The sequence below is a fragment of the Gorilla gorilla genome, chromosome 1 (genome assembly GCF_029281585.2).
Source record: "Gorilla gorilla gorilla isolate KB3781 chromosome 1, NHGRI_mGorGor1-v2.1_pri, whole genome shotgun sequence".
In the NCBI taxonomy this organism is placed as follows: Eukaryota; Metazoa; Chordata; class Mammalia; order Primates; family Hominidae; genus Gorilla; species Gorilla gorilla.
In genome coordinates this window covers 158,413,445-158,433,194 of record NC_073224.2, presented here as the reverse complement: position 1 = coordinate 158,433,194, position 19,750 = coordinate 158,413,445, and the positions used below count along the sequence as shown (strand labels likewise).

At 37.1% G+C, this 19,750-nt stretch overlaps 1 pseudogene; it reads right to left on the bottom strand.

The window, feature by feature from the left end:
• Positions 1-888: 888 nt before the first annotated feature.
• On the bottom strand, positions 889-2,959 carry LOC101132835 (mediator of RNA polymerase II transcription subunit 28-like; annotated as a pseudogene).
• Between the last annotated feature and the right edge of the window lie 16,791 nt (positions 2,960-19,750).

Here is a 19,750-nt window from a genome sequence, read left to right as displayed (position 1 = left end):
TTTTTTTTTTTTTTTGAGACAGAGTCTCACTCTGTCATCCAGGCTGGAGTGCAGTGGTGTGATCTTGGCTCGCTGCAACCTCCACCTCCTGGGTTCAAGTGATTCTCCTGCCTCAGCCTCCCAAGTAGCTGGGATTACAGGCATCTGCCACCACATACAGCTAATTTTTTGTATTTTTAATAGAGATGAGGTTTCACCATGTTGGTCAGGCTGGTCTCGAACTCCTGACCTCGTGATCCACCCACCTCGGCCTCCCAAAGTGCTGGGATTACAGGCGTGAGCCACAGAGCCCAGCCTATAATTTTTCCTTCACATCAAACAATGGAAAACACACATAAAAAGATGAAAAGTCATACAAAAATTAAAAAACAAGCAAAACCACCATTAAAAAGAAACTGTGTTGTCACACTAACAGTCTAAACTTTGCTAAAGACCAAAAAAAAAATATTTTTTTTACTTGGCTTATCCAAGCTACAGACATTTTATAAAGTACTCAAGAAATTAATAGCTTATAAAAATAGTGGAACATTTTTCAATGACATCATGAAACTAAAATCAACTCATTCTCTGGCAAAGAGTTCTTCCAAAATGTCAAGTCTACAAGAAGGGATGTAGGCCAGGCGGGGTGGTTCACACCTGTAATCCCAGCACTTTGGGAGGCCGAGGCGGGTGGATCACGAGGTCAGGAGTTTGAGACCAGCCTGACCGACATGGTGAAACCCCATCTCTACTAAAAATACACAAAAAATTAGCCGGGCGTGGTGTCGTGTGTCTGTAATCCCAGCTACTCAGGAGACTGAGGCAGAGAATTGCTTGAACCGGGGAGGCGGACTCCATCTCAAAAAAAAAAAAAAAAAAAAGAAGAGGAAGAAGAAGAGATGTGTGGCAAACCTCACGCAGCAGCCCACTCTCAGGTTGACCACCTTTGCCTGTTGCTCAGGTTGGCTTCAGAGGTGCAGGGATGTTGGCAGACGCCTCCTCAAGGTAGGCCAAGGAGTCCCGAGGGATACCAATGCTGGCCGGCTTTTCAAGCTGAACGTTGATGTCCTCCAGCACCTGGTGCCAGCGGCTCAGCTTTATCAAGTGCTTCTGGACTTCTTTCCACTGTAACTCATTCCTTAGTTTTGAGACATCCTCTTTGATAACCTGCTCTGGTTTCTGGACAAATAACTGCAATATTTTTTGTAAGAAAAAGCATTCTGGTGACGGAGCAAGACAGACAGAAAGAGAGAGAGAGAAAGAGAGAGAAAAAGAAAGAAAGGAAAGAAAGAAAGAAAGAAAGAAAGAAAGAAAGAAAGAAAGAAGGAAAGAAAGAAAAAGAAAGAAAGAAAGAAAGAAAGAAAGAAAGAAAGAAAGAAAGAAAGAAAGAAAGAAAGAAAGAAAGAAAAGAAAGAAAGAGCATTCTGTCTTTCTTTCAATATCCAGAAACTTCTGGCTACACTGAGCAATAACAGTTTGAATGTCTTCCTAGTCAGTGCAGTTGACATAGTCCTGACTCACCGGAGAAGTTAAGCATGCATCGCAGGATAACTCCAATTACTCCGCCGAAGTACTGTTAGAAGGTCTCAGAGCACGTGGAGCTGTCTGAAGATGCGAAGTCTGGCCCCGGAGGGCCATTAGGGGCCCCTGTAGCTGCCCAGAGAACACACCCCCTAGCGGAGCTGCTGTGGCTGGAATGGCGTGGAAGGAGCCCACTCTTAGCTGTTACTTTCTGTATAATCTCTGAATATTTGTCACATTCTCTGGGAAGTCCTCCCTGATCACCTTACATTGAGGAGGGCGCACCTCTGTTCTGGCGAGCACCTTATTTTGCCCTACATAATATTTATACGGTAATGAAATCGCCTGTTGAGTGTCTGGCTTCTCTATAACAGTGAGAGTTTCAGCAGGGACTGCATCTATTTCCCATTGTACCCCATCACACAATTCAGTGCCTGGCACACAGTAGGTGCTCAAAAAAATCATCAATGAATAAATGAACGATGTCTTCCATGTGCAAAGTAGAAGTAAATATTAGAAATCTCAAAGAGGCGTAAAATTTAGCTCCTATTCTGGAAGCGTTTACAATAAGGTGGGAAAAACAGTATGGACATAGGTTTTTTATAAAGAAGGAGAAAAGGAACCAAGAACAAATATAAGAACATTAATAACAAAAATTATTTTCATTAGCTGCAAGAAAGTAATAGTTTATTTGTGATAATACTAAAAAAATTATTTCTCACATGAATCAGTAAGAAATAAACAGTCATTTGAATGTCAGAATCATATCAAATTACAACACCTTTCATAGTATGTTCTCCCTTATCTGTGGCTGAAATGTCTCACCCACTGGTTTGTTGACAATGCCTTCAAGGCCATATTGCTACATGGGAGAATTTGAGTGCAGACATTCCTTCATATTCATTTTTCATGCAACCTTTCAGCTCCAGATATTTGCAAATTTTGCCTCAGCTATTGAAATTTGTTATGGAAATAACAATGAAAAAAAAAAACCTTGATTCCCACTTCTTAAATGAGTGTTTATACAATAAAGTGTTTATAATAGTACCTGGTACCTGGTTAACTTTCAATACATGTTTGTTATTCTCATTTCATACCCCTTGATATCTTTAAATTCCCCTTTCTAAGGCACTGAATCTAAACCTGAAAGCAAGTACAGGTGGAAAAGAAGAGCGATATAATGAACCTTACACCAGGTTATTGGACTGTGTCATGCATGCATTTAAAATTACAGTTCACAGTGCAGGCATTTGAACTGGCTCACAAACAATAAAGAATTGTGCCTGGTCTGGGTCAGGTATAAACAAGCTGGAATCTGGCATAGGTAGGATGTTTACTAGTTTGGTGTTCTGGTTGTGTGCTTTCTCTTATTCCTATAATCTTCACCTCCGATTTTTTCTGTCATTCTGTAAGGAGACTTAGATTTGGTCATCTTCCCACCATATGCTAAGTCTAGCATGGTGGGCTTTGGAGTCAGAAATTCCTGAGTTTGGACCTGACCTCACCATTAGCCTCTCTGAACTTCCTTTTCTTTATTTGTAAAGATGGAATTAATAACCAGTCCTGCTTTCTTTAAAATATCTTAAGGATAAATACTAATTAATATAAAATTAATGGTATAGGTATACTCTAATCTTGGTGAGAGAAACAAGCTCCTCTAAGTAGGTAACTGATTAGTGTCAATTGTGATGGATATAAATACGATGAAGAATTGGTATCATGTACAGTTCAATAGGGCTCTAACACATCACAGTACGTGGTCTGTGCCCAATAGGCTATGCTCCATGTTTGTTTTTTTTTTAATGTTCCTACCACATGGTTTTGCAGTTGTTCAGAATTCAATATGTATTTTTGAATCAAATAGAATTTATAAGAATAAAATATAAGCCCTAAATAATGGCAGGAATATTATCCTATAACTTTAGTGTCTTATTATTATTCAAATAATAATTTTCAATGTTGCTGAGTTATCTAAGTTTATGGAGAAAGGTTTTGGAAGAGTCTGTCAATAAAACTCAAAAAAGTATTGTAGAAAAGTAATTTTCTGACCCAGTGCAGGTGTTGTTTTTCATCTCTAGGGAGTAATGTTTGATTATATTTTATTTGGTTCATCCAGGGGCATTATGCCAGGAGCATCTTCAGATTGTGTAGTACCTCACACGGCCACCACATCTAAGGGGCATTATGTACATCACAAACATCTTTAATAGTTTAATATTAAACATCTTTAATAAACATCTTTAATACTCTACCTTTGGACTTAAAAAATTGTGTATTTATTATGACAGTTTTTCAGCAATAGCAGCTAAATGTCTTCTTCTTAAAAGATCAAAATATTATGATAATTTACTGACAGAAGAAAGTAAAAGGCCTCAAAGAAGAGATACCTTTTTTTAATCCAGACAAAGATACCATAGAGGCTTGCAGCTGCCCTGTCTTCACAATGCCTAACAGTGATGAGAGACAGTAGGATGTTAATAAATGCTTGATGAGTTAACAGTGAATAAACAAAACATTTCAAAGAGTATGGGTATTGTGAAGGATTATGACAATAAAAGACAGTATTACAAACAGCCAAGAACACAGACACTGGAGTCCAAAATACCTGAGTTCAAGTGTTGGTTCTGTGGCTCACTGTCTGTGTGTCTTGAATGAGTTACTTATCCTTTCTCTGCTTCATTCTCCTCATTTGTAAAATAGGAAAATTATAGCCTCCGTTTCACAGGGTGGCTGTGAGGACTAAATGAGTTAATATACATCGAATCCTTAGTGCTGTATCCTGTTCAATAGCAGCCTAGAGCATCGTATTCCACAGTCAGCGTCCAATAGGCAACAGCCTCTATTTTTAAAATAGAGACTAAACACACAATTTTGCACATATGTGTTGGGAATTCAACACATCTTTTTCTGTTGAATAGAACTGATGAGAATAAGAAAATTGTGGAAATACACTCTTAAAACTTTAGAATCTTATTATTGTTCAAATCAAGATGTGTTAGATAAATGCCTCATCAGTGAGGATGATCGTGGTGAAGAAGGAAGAGAAGGAAGTGGAGGAGGAGGGGGAGCGGGCCGCAGAAGAGGCAAAGACAAAACACTGGTCATTCGGGAATCAGCAAAAGTTAATCCTCACAATGCTCTGCAAGTCCCTAAATGGTCTATCTGCACCACCGTCCGGTCCTCCAGACACATTCTTCTCCGACCTGTCCCCCTTCACTCCCCCTTTGCTGCCTCCATTCCAGTCATTTTTGCCTTGTTGCTGTTCCTTGAATGCACCAGACACAATCCTGCCTTAGAGATTTCAGTGAAGCTATTCCTTCTGCCTCAAATATTTTTCCTCCAGATGTTTGTTGGGATGATTTCCTCACCTCCTTTGAGTTTTTGCTCAAAGGTCATGTTCTCAGCTTAAGACCTACCATTACCTCCTCTCTAACACCGTTACCCTTCCTCCACAGCACACACTCTCAACATCCTTACGCTGCTCTACTCTTTCTTTTCTACTTGGCTCATTTCACCTTCTAACACATATATTCATTATGCTTACTATTTATTGTCTCTCTCCGTTTATCTGAGCTGCCCTCCCCCACTAGAATTTAAGCTCAAGATAGTGGGATTTTTAGTGATTTTGTTCACCGATATAATAACTCGCAGACCTGGAACAGTGCATGACCTTTAATAGGTGCTAAATACATATTACTGTAAGATTTCTCTTTTTTATATATTATTTTCTCTCTTGCTATAATTTTTTTCTTTCAATTTTTTGTTTTGTTTTGTTTTGTTCTGTTTTTTTTTTTTTTTTTAGAAGTAGTCTTGCTCAGCCACCCAGGCTGGAGTGCAGTGGTGCGATCTTGGCTCACTGCAACCACAATCTCCCGGGTTCAAGCGATTCTCCCATCTCAGCCTCCGGAATACTTGAGATTACAGGCACCCGCCATCATGCCCGGCTAATTTTTGTATTTTAGTAGAGACAGGGTTTCACCATGTTGGCCAGGCTGGTCTTGAACTCCTGACCTCAGGTGATCCACCCACCTCGGCCTCCCAAAGTGCTAGGATTATAGGTGTGAGCCACCACTCCCGGCCTTTTCTTTCAGTTTCAATCATTTTGCACTGATATCACTTTGATTATAGGATTTTCACGAAACAATTACTGCTCTATGTCCTGGCCCAGATCTAAAATGAGCAAAGAACAAACATACAAAGCTTAGAAGAGCAAGATTCTGCTTTGTTTCGTTGTTATTCTCAGCCAAAACTTCATGCCTTTTGGGGCAACTGACAAAAAACAAAAGTTAGCATCATTTATATAAAAACACTCCTGACTCAAATCTTTCTTTAAAAAGCTAAAATACTTTAAAACTCTAATTTTTAAGGTAAAAGGCAATGGCATAAATGGCTTCTCAAGTAACCCAATCAACATTTACAATCATCAATACATAGTTCTGGTCGCAACGAAAAGGACAATTTTATAAATAATAAATAGAAGATAGGGATTATATGAGTAGGGAGGGGAAACTAAATTGTGCGAAAAGAGGCCCTCAAGGAAGAAAGTGGATAGTTAAAATATAGATTAGTTAAAATTGTTTGAGGCTCTTCTGTAGCTGAGAAAGGTGATTTGATTAAAAACACCAGTAATTTTGTTCCGTATGTAAACTGACAAGTATGTCTATAAATCCACACCACCCACCCATATTTTCATTTAAAGGAAAACTAGGAAACAATTACACCCAGATTGTGTATGTTTAATGTGCTAAATTACTATCAAATGAAGATTGAGACATTAACCCTTTTTGTAATGCAAACTTTTTTTATGTGTAAATTTAAAATGTTCTTATAAATGTAAGTAAATTTTATTTGTTTCTACTTAGCCTAAAATAAGAAATTGTATAGCCTCAGCTGGAAAATATCAATTGCACAGTCTTTGTTTCTTTGCAACTACTTCCCAGTAGATTTTTCTATTATTTAAAATTTTAGCAAATTTAATTTTTATTTTTTATAAACTGTAAGATTCTTGCAGTTTTTTAAAAAAAATTGATACCAACATTCAGTAACTATTAGGAAATATTTTTTGTATTTACTACCTGTCTAGTATTTAGAGAATTGCTTTCCCTATTTTGGATTAATCATTGTTTAATTTCTAAATCCAAGGGATTAATATATAAAACCTTAAATATTAAAGAAAAATTAATTATGTTCATTATTATTTCTATAATATTTCATACAAACCCATAATCTTAACAAGCATTTCATTCATTTATTCATTCGCCCATTCAACAATATGTCTGTATTTCTTTATTACCAAAGCTTGACTTTTTTGACTTTGATTTGTGAAAGCTTATTGCTAGGTGGATGCCATATTGTGCCTGGTGCTGTGATACATTGTATTTAACTGTCAATATCTATAAACATTTCTCAATATGACCGGTGAATGTTAGACTGTTTACAGTATTTCCTGCAATTATCTCTTCAGAAATGTGACAGAGGAAATGGGCTCGTGTCACCCATAGGATTTGAGAAACGTCTAGTGAAAATCATTGTAACTTGGCTTCAATTTGTAAGACATTACACATCAGTTATTACCATGCACTTAGATTATTTTTATGTCTTGTAAAATATTTTAGGATGGTTTTTATTGCTCTTCCTTGACAACCTTCTGGTGTCTGTGTCACTATTATTTCCATTTTTAACGGAGTTCTTTGATTACTTAAGGGATAGGCCAACATTTGGGGTTAATTACCAACCTCCTTTGTTAGAAAGCATTACCTAAAAGAGGAAGAAACAGAGGAGATAAAGAAAACTGAAGTTCAAAGAATGGGGAATAAACAATGGACTTGTTTTATTTGTCTTATTAATATGGCCTGTATGATGTAGATGGCGTTATTTTATATGTACTTTGGTGAGTTACAAGGTAGACAGAAATATAACAGAATTTTACAGCTAAAAACTCACTCTTTTTTTGTTTTTCAGTGAGGAAAGATCTAAAAGGAAAATAAAGTTCAAGTCTCCTAACTCTCATGCAAACATTTCTTCTATTTCTCATATTAAATCTCCATCCTGCCTACAAGAAGCATAACATCTCAAAACAGGAACATCATATATAAACATAAGTACTGAATTTCCTCTTCCTGTACAAACATGTATGTGCATAAGCAAAAATTTCAATTACACCCAAAGACACATAGTTGTCATAGTTAACACTTTCCAAGTGCCTACTAGGTACTAAATGTTTTGTTTTGTCTTCATCAACTCATTAATAAAACACACACACAACTCTATAAGGTAGTTTAGTGTAGGTAGATTCTTTTACAGATGAGGAAATAGAGAACTGAAGAGATTAAATAATTTCCTCCTTATCTTAGAGGTAGTAAATGGCAAATCCAGACACAGCCCAGATGTTTCTAACCCCAAAACAATGATCCCAGCCACTGTGTGTATATTCATAGTCACTGATGTCAAATCCTTTTTCAAAATTAAGTGTGGATGGTGGGAAGTGCGTTGTGTACATAGAGGGTAGATGAAAGGAATTCTGTTAAAGTCAATGTACTAGTGACACATAGCTGTGTAACAAATTACCCCCAGAACTTAACAGCTTAAGGGAACAAACATATTATCTGTGGGTTAGGATTGGGCACAGCTGAATTGGGTTCTCTAAGTCAGGCCTCTCATGAGGCTGCTATCCAGGTGACCACCAGGGTTGTAGTTATCTCAAGGTTAGACCGGAGGAGGATCCACTCCCAAGCTTATTCACATAGATGTTGACAAGATTCAGTTCCTTGTGGGTTGTTGGACTAACGGTCTCATTTTTTCATTATCTATTGGCCGGAGCCTCCCTCAGTGCCTTGCCACATGCGCCTCTCCTTAGGGCAAACCAGAGAATGGCATTAGATTCCATCAAGATGAGCAAGGAAGAGAGCAAGTGAGGGTGGACAAGACAGAAGCCAGAGTCTTTTTATAGTCTTATCTCAGAAGTGACATCTCATCTCTTGCCATATTCTGCTCATTAGAAAAATGCAAGTTACTAGGTCCAGCCCATGCTGAAGGGGAGGGAATTATACATGCATACCAAGAGGAGGGGATTCACTGGGAGCCACCTGAGAAGCTGCCCACCACAGTCAAGAAAGTGTTCTCAGAGGATATTGAGGACTATGTTCAGTTGACTCTAGTCTATATGTCTGGCTGCAGAAAATTTCCTGAATGAATGTCTTATGGTAGCCTCCATCCTAATTCAGGCAGAGCCTAACATTAGCCAGAATGAACATGCCAACCTCCAGCACTGCCTGAGAGAAGCTGTAATTCTGATAAGGAGTCATCTAGCACAAAATTAATTTCTTTCAGAATTAAATTTTCATTTCAAATATCAAAAAAGTCAGTGGATATAAATAACTATTTTTATATAATATAGTGGCAAGAAGGTGGGTTCTGAAATCTTCTGACCGCATTTACAGATACATCTCAAAGACAACAGCTGTTTGAACACAGGCAACTGAGGCTCTTAACCTATTAGAGCCTCAGTTTCCTGACTGTGATTCAGGGACATAGTGCTACTATGAAGTTTAAATAAGATGACGTATGTGACAGGATTTTGTTAACTAGAAAGTGCAACATACAAATACAAACTTTGCACTCTCCTTAGCTACAGAACAGGATAGAATGTTAAGAACAGCACTTAGCATGCTATTTCACTATCTTATTAGAGCAATAAATATCTTTGGAATATGGATGATGAATGAACTGTGTTGTTAACAGTATTCAAAGCGCCATGAGTATCCACATTTGTTGTTGATCTACTAAAGAGAAAAAAAGGATTCCCAGGCAGTTTTGTTTCAAAGAGGCACTTGTGTTTTTGAACGTCTTGCCTTGACCACGCTGCAGAGGTTTTGAGGCAATGCGCAAGCTTTCTGCCGCATTGAAAACTTCTGGCAGCATGTGCTTCCCTCAGCCATTTTCCTTCATTTCATGCTGCCCCTAGTTAAAATGTTCCTGTTGTGTGTGTGTCTTTGACTTGAAAGAAAACATTTTCTCATATCATGTAAGAACTACATGGAGTGTAGGCCCCTGATGGACCAGAAAAGCACATTAGCCTTTCTTCTTTAGTGGCCCAGATTGAAATCTCATCTGATGTTTTCCCATTAGAAATGAGATGGTGAGATATTTTCTGGGAAGTGATTTAGGTACACTAAAACAATCTATAAGGATCTATTGATTAGAAGTAGACGACTCAAACTTGATTTGTGTGCACTGAAGTACCTTGGAAGGTGATGCGATTGACAGGCTATGTGGAATAGATTTGGGACTGGAATAGTTAAGATACTGCAGCTTTGCAGAGGGGTACACAAGCAGAGGAGTAATTTGTGGAGAACTATAAATGGAGGAAGAAAATATAGAATTTAGGCTACAGAAAGCACATATTCTATTTTTAGTAATATATCTATAAATTCAAACAAACAAAACAAGGAGTTTTCATACAGAGAGTTATAAGAAGAAGGAAATTCCAGGGTGTTCTATAAACTTTGAAAATATATTCAAACGTGTATTGGTTCCTGCAAACATGTATTGGTTGCCATTAGGTTGTTCCTGATTAGTTTTTGTCTACCACGTAGTTTTAAAATAACTTAACAGCAGATAATAATGGTATTACCCCCTAACTAGAATCAAACAAATAAACAAAATCTGAATCCAAATGGCCTGTTCATAATCTTATTGTAGTCCATCACAGTTGAGACCGGAAAATAATAAAGTGATGATTTATACTTGAATAATGTGGTTAAAATGTAAATTAACGTAATAAGTCAAACCCTAGCCAACTCTGAAAATACAGAAGTCTATTGAAAATTTTGCATTCATTATATTCTGACTTCCTCCCCACTTTACATGGAACTCTACTCCACAAATTTACTTGGAACTGAAATCATCATATAGGCAATATTTAAGATAATATGATATTAGGTATCTCCCAGGTACATTTTGCCTGGGACAAATCTTCCCTCTGCTCCAGGCAAATATGAATATGCCTTACAGGAAAGCCTAAGAAAGAGAGAACAGGAAAAGGGTGACTTCTTTTTTTTTTTTTTTTTTTTTTGAGACGGAGTCTGGCTCTGTCGCCCAGGCTGGAGTGCAGTGCCGCAATCTCAGCTCACTGCAAGCTCCGCCTCCTGGGTTCACGCCATTCTCCTGCCTCAGCCTCCCGAGTAGCTGGGACTACAGGCGCCCGCCACCACGCCCGGCTAATTTTTTGTATTTTTAGTAGAGACGGGGTTTCACCATGTTAGCCAGGATGGTCTCGATCTGCTGACCTCGTGATCCGCCTGCCTCAGCCTCCCAAAGTGCTGGGATTACAGGCGTGAGCCACCGCGCCCGGCCAAAAAGGGTGACTTCTTTGAGCCTAGCTGGTGACTCTATTAAGATAAATGTTATCCTTAAAATATTTTACTTATTTTATATAAATAGGAAAGTATGATCTGATAGCATTTTATTTATTCTGAAAATATTTCTCGATATTTCAGTTTGAAGAAATTTCATAATTAATCATGGTGTTAAGGCAACAAAGACATTCAATTATATTAAAAATCATAAATTTGAAACAAATAAATTTAAATTTCATCTGACCAGCTCAACTTTTCACAAACTAGCTAAATAAATCTCGTAGTATCTGTATATGCAAATTACTTCAAGGGGCAGAAATTCTCTAGTATGCTTAACTTACAGCATTTAAAAATAACACAAAGATTGATCTTTTTAGACATTATTAACAATGTGGGGATCAGAGGGGCATGAGCTAACAGCGAAGATAATTGCTGTGGAATCAGCTGTTCTTTTTGAAGATCTAGTCATAAATTATCTAGTCCTGCACTGTTCAACATAGTAGTCACTATCAACATATGCCTATTTAAATGAATTAAAATAAGCAAAATTTAAAATTCAGTACTTCAGTCACACTAGCCACATTTCAAATGTTCAATAGTCACGTACAGCTGGTGGCTACAGCATTGGACAACACAGGTATAAAACATTTCCGTCATCACAGAAAGTTATATTGTACAGCACTGAATTCTCCCTCCCATTTGTGTGTCCCTATGTCTGATCTATATCATGGATAGAATAAGGAAAATATGTAGGGCACTCGGTACTTATCCGAAATGCTGAAAATAAGATAGAACTTATCTTCCTCTTCAAAAGTTAATGAACACAAAACACTTCGTGTCCCAAGATGTTCTATTAAGCCATGAAAGTTACAACAAAATTAGGGGTGGAAATACTGAGAATTATATATTAGGTTCAACGAAGCACTAAAATATACTTATCAAGTCCCCATTTGTCCGCTGTGTTTGGAATGAAGTAAGTGGAAAAGAGCATAAAAATGTTAAAAGGTTTTTTACACGAAACAAACAATATTATGAAAGGAAATTCTTAATGTGTGTAAAGATTAAAATATTGTTGAAACAATCTAGCTGATAGAGTAGAATGGGCTTCACTCTATTGGGAAAAAGATATTTTTCCCTCTATGATTCCAATAGTTTATTCCTGCAAGACTTAAACTGAATGTGTTTAAATGTTCAAGGTCATAAATAGCAAGATAAGTCATAGTATTTCTTTGTATCTGAGAACTTACATGTATTGCATTACATAATACATTTTTTTTAAGTCTGCTTGCCCAGTTTTTTCTAATTTTTTCTGTTGGTTGTACGTTGAAATACAGTGGCTTCGAAAAAAATCTAGAATTCTGAAACCTCAAAATTAACCATTAATATGATGGCTAAAATAGAAGGCAGATTTTCTCTTTAAAAAATTATATAGTGGTGTTTTCCACTGTTAAAAAAAGAAAACTGAAGGAATGGCTTTTCTTCCACGCAATGTATTTCTAGAAAGAGGGATCATTGTCTCTGAACTTTCTTGACCTTAGCCTGTTCTCTTTTGCTAAAGTCATTAAAATGATTAGAACCTCAAGGAGGGTTACAGTGTTATATTCTTTTTCTCTTTTTAAGTTACTCTGAGCTGCATCAACCAGGTTTAAACCTTGCACACATCCTATTAATCCCATCTAGCTTTTCTGTCTGCCTGGATGAGTTTCTTCAACAGATTCTCTGAATATGCGTTAAAAAACATACATCACTGGATTAAACTTGTAGAGAATGATGAAAGCTAAATTCGTGTATATACATGTGGCAGGACAAATGTACCCTTTTATTATTTAACCTGAATGAAAGCAATAAATTTGAAACAGGTTTAACTGATGATATTGGTAATCCACAACAGATTTTGTAAGTGTTTTTGAATGAACTTTGGTTTTGTTCAATAATCCCTTGGATTAAAGAAGGGTTAGATAACTCAATCTGCAAAGAATCATATTATTTTGCTATTTATCTTTTATTTTTACCAAAAAAATGATATGTATGGTTTAGGCTTTAGCAAATTAAACCAAAAACTGAATTATTCAATTCATTTTTTAAAATTTGTGGCTAGGATTACCCAAGAACATTTTTACCTATGTTCTTGGATAGCAGCCTGTTCTCCATCCTCTACTGTTAATACATAGTGTTATGTAGCAATAATACGGATCTTATTTTTAGGTAGACTGACAATAGCTTCTCAATTACTTGCTTTGCTGATCTATCACATCCCCTTTAGGTCTTCCAAATTTTATAAACTTTAAAATGTAGAATAAAAATTCTTTAAATTTCCTCTGTATAGCCACTTAGTTCCCTACCTCACCCCCTGCCCACATTCAAATAAAAGGTTTGAAAGAATTATTAGGTGGGTACTGGTATTCAGTTCTAATAATAATTAAAAGTGAATAATTGTTTGTTTATTTAGCAATTACTAGATGGTAGAAAGTCTCTTCATCCATTATCTCATTGAATTCCTCACAAAAACACTGTGAGACAGAGACAATTTTTTCCCCATTTTTCCACGAGACAATTAAGTTACATGATAAATTAATATACCCGAGGTCACACATCTAGCAAGTGGTAGATCCGGGGTTCAAACACACCCACACCCATACTAGTTATCTATTGCAGCATAACAAATTATTCTAAAAAGTAATGGCTTAAAACAGTAAACTTTTATTACCATAGATTCTGAGTCAGGAATTAAGGGATGGCTTAGTTTGTTGGTTCTGGCTCAAGGTCTCTTAGGAGATTGTCGTCAAGATGTCAGCATGTAGGCCAGGTGCAGTGGCTCACTCCTATAATCTTAGCACTTTGGGAGACTGAGGCAAGAGGACCACTTGAGGCCAGGAGTTCGAGACCAGCCCAGTCAACCTAATGAGACTCAGTCTCTACACAAAAGAAAAAAAACTTAGCCAGGCATGGTGGTGCACATCTGTAGTCCCGACTACTGGGGAGGCAGAGGTGAGAGGATTGCTTAAGTCTGTGAGTTCAAGGCTGCAGTGAGCTATGATCATGCCACTGCACTCCAGCCCTGATGACAGAGCCAGACCTTGTCTCTAAAAACAAATTTAATTTAAAATTAAAAATTAAACCAAAAAAGATGTCAGTAGAAATGTCAGCCATCTAAAGGTTTGACTGGGGCTTGAAGGTATGCTTCTAAGATGCCTCACTCACATGGGTATTGGCAGGGTGCCTAAGTTTCTCCCTGGCTGTTGGCAGAAAGCTCAGTTTCTTGCTCCATGGACCCTTCCAAAGAGCTGCTTGAGTGTCCTCTCAACGCATCTTAACCAATTCTTTCCAAGCAAAACAGAAGTCACAACATCATACTCCCTCAGAAGTCACTCCAAAATTTCTGCAATATCCTATTGGTTACACAAATCAGCCCTACACTACACCCTACACAAATCAGGGTGACACTACACAAGGAAGTGATTATCAAGGAACAGGGATCACTTGGACCATCTTGGAACCTGGCTATGTTCCCAGCACAAAATATACTATTAGAAAAGTTAGACAGTCTTGGTTTTTTTGTCTGTACTTACTGAATGAAGAAACTGCACTGAAAAGCTATATCCAACTGTAATTGCTACTCATTCATATTTTTAACATGGAGGATATTACGTTTGTTTGTTTGTTTGTTTGTTTGTTTGTTTGTTTGTTTGTTTGTTTTTGACATGGAGTCTCACTCTGTCACCCAGGCTGGAGTGGTGCAGTGGCATGATCTCTGCTCACTGCAACCGCCGCCTCCCAGGTTCAAGCAATTCTTGTGCCTCAGCCTCCCAAGTAGCTGGGGCTACAGGCGTGTGCCACCACACCAGGCTAATTTTTGTATTTTTAGTAGAGGCGGGGTTTCGCTATGTTGGCCAGGTTGGTCTCGAACTCCTGACCTCGGGTGATCTTCCTGCTTCGGCCTCCCAAAGTACTGAGATTACAGACGTGAGCCACTGTGCCTGGCCTGGACATTACTTTTATTGGATGAAATTCCTAGAATAATACTTACCTCATATTCAAATGTAGAAACAAAATCATATCCAAAGAGAGATCTTTAATTTTTTTCAGTTATCAATCATTCTGGTCTCACTCAAATTACCATTTTGCTCTAGTACAGATTACCACTGTGTAGGCAAGACATTCACACATTACTTCTGTAAAGGTCCAGATAGTAAATATTTCAGCTGCACACCAGAGAATCCCTGTTGCAACTACCTAACTCTGCTGTTGGAATATAAAAGCAGTCATAAACAATATTAAGTGAATAGGCAGGACTGTATTCCAATAAAACTTTATTTTAAAAATATATATGGTAGGCCAGACTGGGTGCAGCAGCCCACGTCTGTAATCCCAGCACTTTGGGAGGCTGAAGCGGGCAGATCACCTGAGGTCAGGAGTTGGAGACCCGCCTGGCCAAAGTGGTGAAACCCTGTCTCTACTATAAATACAAAAATTAGCTGGGCATGATGGCAGGCACCTGTAATCCCAGCTAATCAGGAGGCTGAGGCATGAGAATTGCTTGAATCAGATAGGCAGAGGTTGCAGTGAGCCAAGATCATGCCACTGCATGTAGCCTGGGTGACAGAGCGAGACTCTGGCAAAAAAACAAATACAAATATATATATACATATATATATAAAATATATTTGTATATATGTATATATGTGTGTACGTATATATATGTATATATGTATATATATGTGTGTGTGTGTGTATATATACACATATATATATATATGGTAGGCCAGATTCAGTAGTTGGGTGGACTTTTGAACAACTATCTTGATTTCACGTAACTAAAATGACTTTAAATTTTATGTGACAGAATGATGTTAAGTTGTTTGTCCTGGCCCATAAAATATTGTACAATTTTAGGAAAGCTGACAGCACCATCAAGATAGAAAAGATGAGCCTCTGTAAAAACAGAGCATAATAGATAAGACAAAAATTTTACACATCAAATCATCACTCTAAAAATATTAAGTCATTCTAGAAAATAAACAGAATTAAGGGTGGATAAAATTTTGATAATTCTTAATTCTGTCTGTATTATGAATACTTCATATTTTTAGTTGACCTTGAATTCTCTAGACCTTATATATTGTGTCCAACACAGAATAGGCACTCGACACATATTTGTTGAATGAATTTCCACATGCTCCGCAACCCCCAACCTTTGCTACCTTTTCTTGTCTCATCAACAAGCTTTTCAGGGCAACTTGAAGTTCACTGTCAGTTTTGCTTTTAAGAAGTCATCCAACAAAAAGTAAATAGCAGGTAAGAAATAGTTATTGAAAGATAATTAAAGATATAAAGACTTAAAAACAAATTGAAAAATTATAGAATAGAATGAACATTGACTTCAAATAGACTGGCTAACAGGAGCAATGAAGCATCAGACAATAGAGTAATTGGTGAGGAATTTATTGGCCTCTGACAAAGCTACTAAAGATAAGTTCCATTTAGTCATTCTCACTTTTACTGCAGTTATCTTTACTTTGAGGCCAAGCATTATATTTTTTAACCCACATTTTAATGTGGTTATATCTATAGCTTAAAACCTCTTATTATATCTACTACAGTGTTCATTCACTCATCCAAACAATTGTTTATTCATTTATTTCTTGAGCACCTACAATGTGCCTAGCACTAGGTAAGTTCTCAAAGATACAATGGAAAACAAAACATGGATCCTGCCCTTAAGGTGCTTGGAGGCTGATGGGGGATACAGAAAAGTAAACAGGCATGGTAAAAATGCACAGTGTCATAAGGTACAAAGCTCATATCCAAGTATATTAACTTCACATTAAACAGAAGTATTAAACTTTCATATTACAGGTCCCAAAGACAATACCTACTGTGCATTTCAGCTATTTCCACTTTTCAAAACGAAAGTAAAAACAACAAAATCATAAACACCATTACTGGAATATACTGCTTTATAACTGTATTACAGAAAATGCAAATTACTAAAGTGGTTTAAGGAGAAAAAAGTTTCCTGGCCAAATTATTTTGCAAAATGCTGGGTTCAACAAAATTAAACAGATTTCTTTTTTCACTGTAGAACTTTTCAGCACTTCTAATATGGTAATAAGCATTGTGACTCACTCAGAGGGCAAATATGATTTGCAGTGTTTTGAAATGTATTTGTTAAGGGTATGCTTTTTAAAGAAAGTGTCACTTAATATCTAGTAGGGCATGAATGTTTATGGGAACGTAGTTTGACAAATACTACCAAACATAGTTTGAGAAATATTGCCAATAACAATTTCACAGGTTTTAATCAAATCATATTCATTATAATCTAGGAAGGCTAACTCTTTAAGTGAAATATTAAATAAATCCTTTTGTTATGCAACAGAGTATTTTTGCAAAACTCTCTAATTTAATATCTTTCAAATTCAGAATTTAGTTGATTTGTTCTTTTTTAAAGAAGCATTTCCCTGGGATCCTATTAAAGGCTATCAGGTTTTGCTAATCCTTGGCTAATTATGTGACAGAATTCAGGAGAGTCCAGATAGGAAGCAGAGGAGTCTGTGATCTCAGCTTGCAGAGGACAGCCAAAAGACAAGTAGATGAAGCAAACTGATGTCCCCAGGTTAGGCACCTTCTTTTTTTCCCCTTTCCTTAACCTTTAACCTTTTTCCTCTCCTTGTTTCTTTATAACTTATTTTCCCTTTCCCACTCTGTTTCTTTGCTTCCTCTCCTTTTTACTTACCTCCTTCTCAATGACATAGGTCTGTCTATGATCACCAAAGATTTAAATTTAACCCTACTAATAGCCATCCCAGCAATAATATTGCAATAGTATTTTATAATTCATGTGTGGGAATGAAAATAGTGAAGTAGGCAGCTCATTCATAGCAATGGAAGGGTTAAAGAAGCTGTCCCCTGTTGGCACAGACTGACATCTGATTTCCCAGTTTCCTCTCTGCTGGCTCTACTGGTACTGGCTCCATCCGGTACAAAGTGGTTTTGAAAGATAAGATCACACCATGTTAGTGCATGTGTGTGGAGGAGAACTTTTGAGATAGGATTTGACTTGTGCAATATTTGCCTCCAAATCAGGCACCTCATATTTGAATCCTTATATTTGAGTTTCTCTTATTATAAGGTGATCTATCAAGTCTTATTTTATATGATTAAATACTGGTTGGAGAAGACACATAGTCTCAAAGACTCAGACAACAATAGTTTTTCAATTGTTAGAGAAGTCTCTAATTGAATTGGTAAAAATAGGAGACAAAGAAAGTTAATACAGACAGTAGCTATTCCTGGGGCGTCTGCTTCATAATTGCAAGTGTTAGAAAATGTTGTAAACATGCCTTTATTCAGATTAGTTGGAAAAGCATTGTAGTAAGTTATTACAAAGTGGATATCAAACAGACACCTACAAAATGAAATTTTTTTTAAGTTGCAAGTACTTGCAAAAGAAGCCTAAGGGAATTCCTATAGGCTTAAGCAGGAAAACTATCTAACATGCAGTGAATACTTACAGAAGTGGGTGGTGGGGGAGGGGGAGGGGGAAGATGAAAATGAAAGTGGTTTAAGCTGCAGAAGGAGGAAAAATCAGAGATTGGTGACTGACCAAAGGAAGCACCTGCTTTCCGGAAATTAAAATCATGTGTTAGGCAGCTCTGACTTAATTGCCAAATGGGGTGAAGCCCAGCCTCTAGTGTAAAAGGGTCCCAAATTATAATTGGGCATCATGGATTAAAATTCAATACCTGAAAATTTCCTCAGAAATGAATGGGCAACTGGGACAGACTGCAGAGCCCAGTACAATATGCTTCCCGCAGCTGACACTGGCAGGTCACTTTATTTGGCACCAAATAAAGTTCCCAAGTGGTCTTTAAGGGCATTCAGCTGCTGAGTGCTTATTTCATTCATCTCTTATTGTGCTGCCAGTAGCAGATCCAAAGAAGTAGCATGAATCAGCTCTGTGGATAAAATTTTCTCAGGCTGCGTGGTGGAGATGCAACTGGACTCATTTCACTGCTTTAGTGGGACCTTCACTAGCAGCAGTACCCTGAATAGTAACAGCTTTCACACAATGTCATTCAACAGGGAATTTGAGGGAAAGCAGGACAAACTTGAACATTAGGAAACTTCCAAAATAAATGCCATTTAGCGAGGAAAACAAAAATCTTAATGAGAAACATTATATACTTTTGTCATTACCAGATACCTTAGAATATTGTGAAATAAAGCTTGTAGCTCCCCTCTGTGTGTACTTCCAGCTGCGAAGTAGAGGCTAGCGCCTAAATTTCCTGCATTAAACATAAAACTATGGCATTATACTTACCTCTCTTTAGTTGCTTCTGTTTAAAGTAGCTAGAGGATTAAAAGTCAATCCATACAATACCTTTAGTTTTATATGGACTAATTTCAAAACACATACTCAATGGCAAAGTGTGTTTTCTTGTTTCTGTCAATTCTAGTAAAATTTTCTGATTATAAAATAACATTTCGTGTCTTCCCCCATGCCGGTTTAAAAACTGCAGGAGCTATAGTAATTCTGCTGAGGTCATGAACTCGTCTGATGAAGTACAGATGAATGTAAAATATTCTTCTAAGCTTAATAGGTCTTATTAATGTGTAGTTCCAGTACACATTTTTTAATTTAAATTCACGGAAAGGTTAAAAAGCAGTAGTTTTTACTATTGTTTTGCCTTTGGTTTAGGACAAATTATGCACATACCCACAAGAGAAACAGTCTGCTAGTCATTTCGTATAAATCACTGTTAGCAGCAGTATCTAATAGTGCTACTATCACTGAATGGTTAAGAGTCTTACATTTCCATTAGAATTAGGAGCAAGGGCTAATTATTTTTAGTTAAAGTTGAATTTAAACAGGAAGCGTATTTTGGCATTTA